Genomic DNA, 5,661 nt, shown 5'->3' with positions numbered 1-5,661 from the left:
GCTTCTCTCCTGTATGCTGTGGATGAAGAATGATTGAGAATATGAAGCTCTCTGAAATGATTTTAGCAGTCATGTAAAAAATACATGTCTGATTTTGGGAAGTGGGAAACAACGTATTTCTTATATACTCCTTATATGTTGACACATAAAGGAATTAGAAAAAATTATCAGCAAGGGACTGGTAAAGAAAGCCACTTTTTCTTGATTCACTAGCAAAATAGCATTCATGTATCTGTGTCACCGAGGGTGAGTACATGATGACACAGCCATTTTACTGCCCCATGAGTGCTCTGTAATGAGGACCATCAACCACTGCACAGCAACCTTTAGAAGAGCTGACTTCAACAACCACTGTTAAATTTTGTAAGGGAGTTATACTTTTCATATGAAAGGATAAAAAAAAGTATTGTATTTGCTAAAGAGCACTCATCACATATACATATTTTGTAATTTTTTTCAATTCACAGAGGATCCTTAAGAAACTCTGGGTTAGGTGGGATGCATGAGACAAGTGCTCGGGCCTGGTGCACTGGGAAGACCCAGAGGAATCGGGTGCAGAGGGAGGTGGGAGGGGGGATCGGGATGGGGAATACGTGTAACTCTATGGCTGATTCATATCAATGTATGACAAACCCATTGAAATGTTGTGAAGTGATTAGCCTCCAACTAATAAAAAAAAAAAATATGGCACATAATGTGAGAGTAGTACTGTATGTCTTTGGCTATTTTTAAATGCTGAATTTTGGTAGAAAATTACTACATACTTTCCATCAGTTTTTCTTTGTGTAAGTTAATGTGAGGGTGTCAGCTTCCTCTGGGAAATAAAGCACTTAACATTCTGGAATACAGAAGGGCCAAAGCAATAATTTGTGTTTATTTGAAGAGTGAAATCAGGAGGGATTTAAGCTGAATGCATCAGGTAGTCTGTTAACTTCTTTTTCTTAAGTGTTAAGCTGTCAGTTAGCAGAAAAATATAAATGAAAGATCCTTTCCAACAGATGTGGGCTTGTGGTAGTACATCTTTACTTTTTATAGAGCCATTTTGATTCTCATATCCATAGACTTCTTGGATATTTCCTTTTATTTAATTAATGACATTCATATTATAAATTGTTAACTCGGTTCTTACTATGTGCTAGACATTATGCTACATACTTTGTCATTTAATTAAAAACATACTTCTATAAGGCAAGTATTGTTATTTTTTCAAATATCACAGATAGTCCAGAACTCTAGTGTAAGACAGTCTCACACTAGAGCTTGTCTTTTAACCAATGTATATACCACCTATTGATAGAAATGGGGTTAACTCATAGTATTTCTACTCATTATCTCTAGCTTAATCAGTAGGGTCTATGGAAAAGAATCAGTTTCTTTCAACCAACTCAAATGAATCCTCTACTGAATATTATTTTGTGTAACATTTCATATCTATTCATTAATTGTTCATTTTGACTAGATAATAGCAATTATCAGAAGCATTTATTTTATACTGGGAAGTTTTCAAAAATATACATGTTATTCAACCTTTGAACTTTCTTTAATTTTGCTTTTTTTGTTATCTACAAGTGAACGGCTTAAATTTGCTATGAAAAATAATATGGGTCTTGTTAATATCCTTCAATAAAGTTTTACTTTCCCCCCACCCCAAAAAAAAGAAAGAAACTCTGGGTTATGTTAATCCATTCTCGCTCTTGCAGCCAAAGAGAGATTCTTTTAAAAATATATATATATATTTAAAATATATATCTATATTCCTTTTTTGAAAACCTATATGACTTCCCCTGTATAAAAATTCTCAAAGGATTCCCATGGATCTTAAGATGAACTGAAATAACCTTAAGATGGTTTAAAGACCCTAAGAAATCTGCGTGTGTCTCCTATGTTTCCAATCTCTTCTTCCTCATCCCCACCATCCTCAACCTTGCTGACATCTCTGTTCCAACTTTCCTGAAAAGACAGATTTGATGTCAGTTAGACTCCCTCCCCTTTGGTGGTTGTACGTTCTCTGGGATTCTATGTTATGTTAAGAAAACAAAGACCAATCGGACTTCCAGCAAATATTTCATGCAAATTTATTTATGGTTTATTTTCTACATAGAAGGCAAAGGGATGATGTAACATCTTATATATACAAAGTATACAAAATACAGCCCACGGAATTCTCCAGGCCAGAAAACTGGAGTGGGTAGCCTTTCCCTTCTCCAGAAGATCTTCCCGACCCAGGGATCAAACCCAGGTACCCCTCATTGCAGGCAGACAAGGGAAGGCCAAGAATACTGGAGTGGGTAGCATATCCCTTCTCCAGCAGATCTTCCTGACCCAGGAATTGAACAGGGTTTCCTGCATTGCAGGCGGATTCTTTACCAACTGAGCTATAAGGGAAGCCCTATATATACAAAGTATATCATTTTTAATACATTCCCTTTCCTCTCTATGCAACATAATAACATCTCATTTAAAAAAATAAGGACTATTATCAAAAGATGCCAAAATAAGTGAAATTTTAGCTGTATCCCAAACTTTCATCTCCTTATTAGATGGTCCTGCCTTTTAATACACCCGCTAGTTGGTTATGATAAGCAGAAAGTAACCTGCAAAGATGTCCATGTTCTACTACCCAGAACCTGTGGATATGGCAAGAGAGGAATTAAGCTACAGGTGGAATTGAGGCTGCTAATCATCTGACTTTAATATGAGATTACCCTGGATTATCTTGGTGGGCCTGCTGTAGTCACAGTTGTCTTTAAATGTAGAAGTGGAAAGCAAAAGTTTGTCAGAGAGAGATTTTAAGACATTATGCTCCTGGCATAGAAGATGGAGGAAGGGGCTACAAGCAATGAATGCAAGTGTCTTCTGGAAGCTGGAAAAGGCACAGAGACAATTCTCCTTTAGAGTCTTCAGGAGAAATGCCAACAAGTCAAAGACCTTCAGAGTTGTAAGATAATAAATATGTGAGTTTTTTAAGTTACTAAATTTGTGGCAATTTGTTAGAGTGGAAATAAGAAATGGTCATACCAATAATGGGAAGATTTCAGGCATATTAAAATATTTTGGTTATTTGGGCACCAATGTGCAACAAAATCCCTGGGTCCTTCCCTAACTTTCACCTTGTATATCACACACACACACACACACACACACACACACACACACACACACACACTACAATAGCTTCATAGAGCAAACTCCTACCTAGTATGTAAGGACATGAGGTTACTATCTCATTGGAAGCATTTGCCATTGGTCACAACAGTGACTCAAAAACATCCCTTCTCCTACATTCAGCAACTGGACTCTGTCAGGACCCAAAGCAAGTAGAATTCCTCCTGAAAGACTCTGTTTCTCTGAATCTCTGTTTTTTTCTCTTGGTTCACTTTTCTCTTTTTTTGCTTTTTCTCTCTTCCTGTTCCCGCCTTCACTTTATTTTTCTTTCATTTTCTCCTACTTTCTCTCTCAGTTCTCACTCTCTCTGCCTCTGCATCTCCATTCTTTGTCACTCCAAGTCTCTAATCCTTCTCCCTACTCTCTCTTATTTTCTCTTTTTACCTCTCCCTTTTCCATGCCAAAATCAGCTTTCTGATTTTTCCTCACCCATACCCATATTTTAACTTATATATTGCTGAGAAAAAAAAAATATCCATTCCATCCCCAATACTGACCTTAAGTGCATTTATGACCCAGTGTGAGGTGGGTAAATATGTCCTGAGATTGTCTTTAGGGGACCTGAATATCAGCTTCCAAGGTCATCAACATTTCTTGAGGGTCAAAAAGAAAAGCTACAAGCTCAGACTCTCACTCCTGTTTACCAGCCCCACATCTATGAATTGAGGAGTATAACTAGCCAAGGAAGGAGCCCCAGGGGATGGGGGAAAGAACTTGTAATTTACAGTTTAAAGATGTCCTTCAGACTTGGGTTAATTGCCCAGTTTCCCCCTTGGTTCCTCTAGGAAATCCGTCCCATGGGAAGGATGTTTGTGTTGGAGCCTTATAGAATGAGCCCACGGAGGAAGAATCTCAGGCACCCCCGTTTTCCTCCTGCTTCAGGTTCTGTTTCCCAGCTTTATTCACATTTTGGTGTAAGACAAACTCCAGAGAGTCATTTTTTAAAAAGTTACTGGTTCCAATGAGGTCCAGATAGCCAAATGACCAAGCAGTGTCTGAGAATTTAGATAGAACTCAATCCCACTCACAAGGCTTTTATTGGGCCATTCCCACCAGATAACCCAAAGGAAATGATTTTGCATTTTCTCTCTCTGGTGGTCATTATGCAATGCACGAGGCAGTTTTTTCTTTAGAGGTTTTATTCCTTTCTTGACAAACTTAGGTTTGGTTACATCAAATAAAAACAATTCTCAAGGAAGGAGGAAAAGAAGGGAAGGATGAAAGAAGGAGGGGAAGAAGGAAAGAAGAGAGATGAAAAATAACCCACAAAAGAAACCAAGTTGGAAATGGGAAAGGATGTTGATACACACAATCCAGAAAAGTTGACTCAAAATTGAACAGCTTCAGATTCTTTAAAATTGACTTTTTGAAGAAAATGATTTGTTGTGCCACTAGTGATTGTTAGGAGTGAGGTACACAGGACAAATAAGTGTTTATGGCTTGAAATAGTCTTTGAAGATCTTTTTTCAACCTGCATTTCTCTTCTTTTTTAAAAAAAACTTTATTTGTTTATTTTTGGCTGTTTTGAGTCTTCATTGCTGCATATGGGCTTTCTCTAGTTGTGGTGAGCAAGGGCTACTCCCTAGTTGTGGTGCTCGGACTTCTCATTGCAGTGGCTTCTTTTTTTTTTTTTAATTTTTATTTATTTATTTATTTATTTTGTCATACATTGATATGAATCAACCATAGATTTACACGTATTCCCCATCCTGATCCCCCCTCCCACCTCCCTCTCCACCCGATTCCTCTGGGTCTTCCCAGTGCACCAGGCCAGAGCACTTGTCTCATGCATCCCACCTGGGCTGGTGATCTGTTTCACTATAGTTATTACATGCTGTTCTTTTTGAAAATATTCCCACCCGTCACATTCTCCCACAGAGTTCAAATCTGTCTGTATTTTCTGTGTCTCTTTCCGTTTTGCTATAGGGTTATCATTACCATCTTTCTAATTCCCATATACTTGTTGTATCTGTAATGTTCTTTTTATCTTTCTGGCTTACTTCACTCTGTATAATGGCTCCAGTTTCATCCATCTCATTAGAACTGATTCAAATGTATTCTTTTTAATGGCTGAGTAATATTCCATGGTGTATATGTACCACAGCTTCCTTATCCATTCATCTGCTGATGGGCATCTAGGTTGCTTCCATGTCCTGGCTATTATAAACAGTGCTGCGATGAACATTGGGGTGCACGTGTCTCTCAGATCTGGTTTCCTCAGTGTGTATGCCCAGAAGTGGGATTGCTGGGTCATATGGCAGTTCTATTTTCAGTTTTTTAAGAAATCTCCACACTGTTCTCCATAGCGGCTGTACTAGTTTGCATTCCCACCAACAGTGTAAGAGGGTTCCCTTTTCTCCACAACCTCTCCAGCATTTATTGCTTGTAGACTTTTGGATAGCAGCCATCCTGACTGGCGTGTAATGGTACCTCATTGTGGTTTTGATTTGCATTTCTCTAATAATGAGTGATGTTGAGCATCTTTTCATGTGTTTT

Source organism: Cervus canadensis, chromosome 5 (genome assembly GCF_019320065.1).
Source record: "Cervus canadensis isolate Bull #8, Minnesota chromosome 5, ASM1932006v1, whole genome shotgun sequence".
Classification (NCBI taxonomy): domain Eukaryota; kingdom Metazoa; phylum Chordata; class Mammalia; order Artiodactyla; family Cervidae; genus Cervus; species Cervus canadensis.
The sequence above is the reverse complement of the archived record's forward strand: the minus strand, read 5'-3'. Positions refer to the sequence as shown.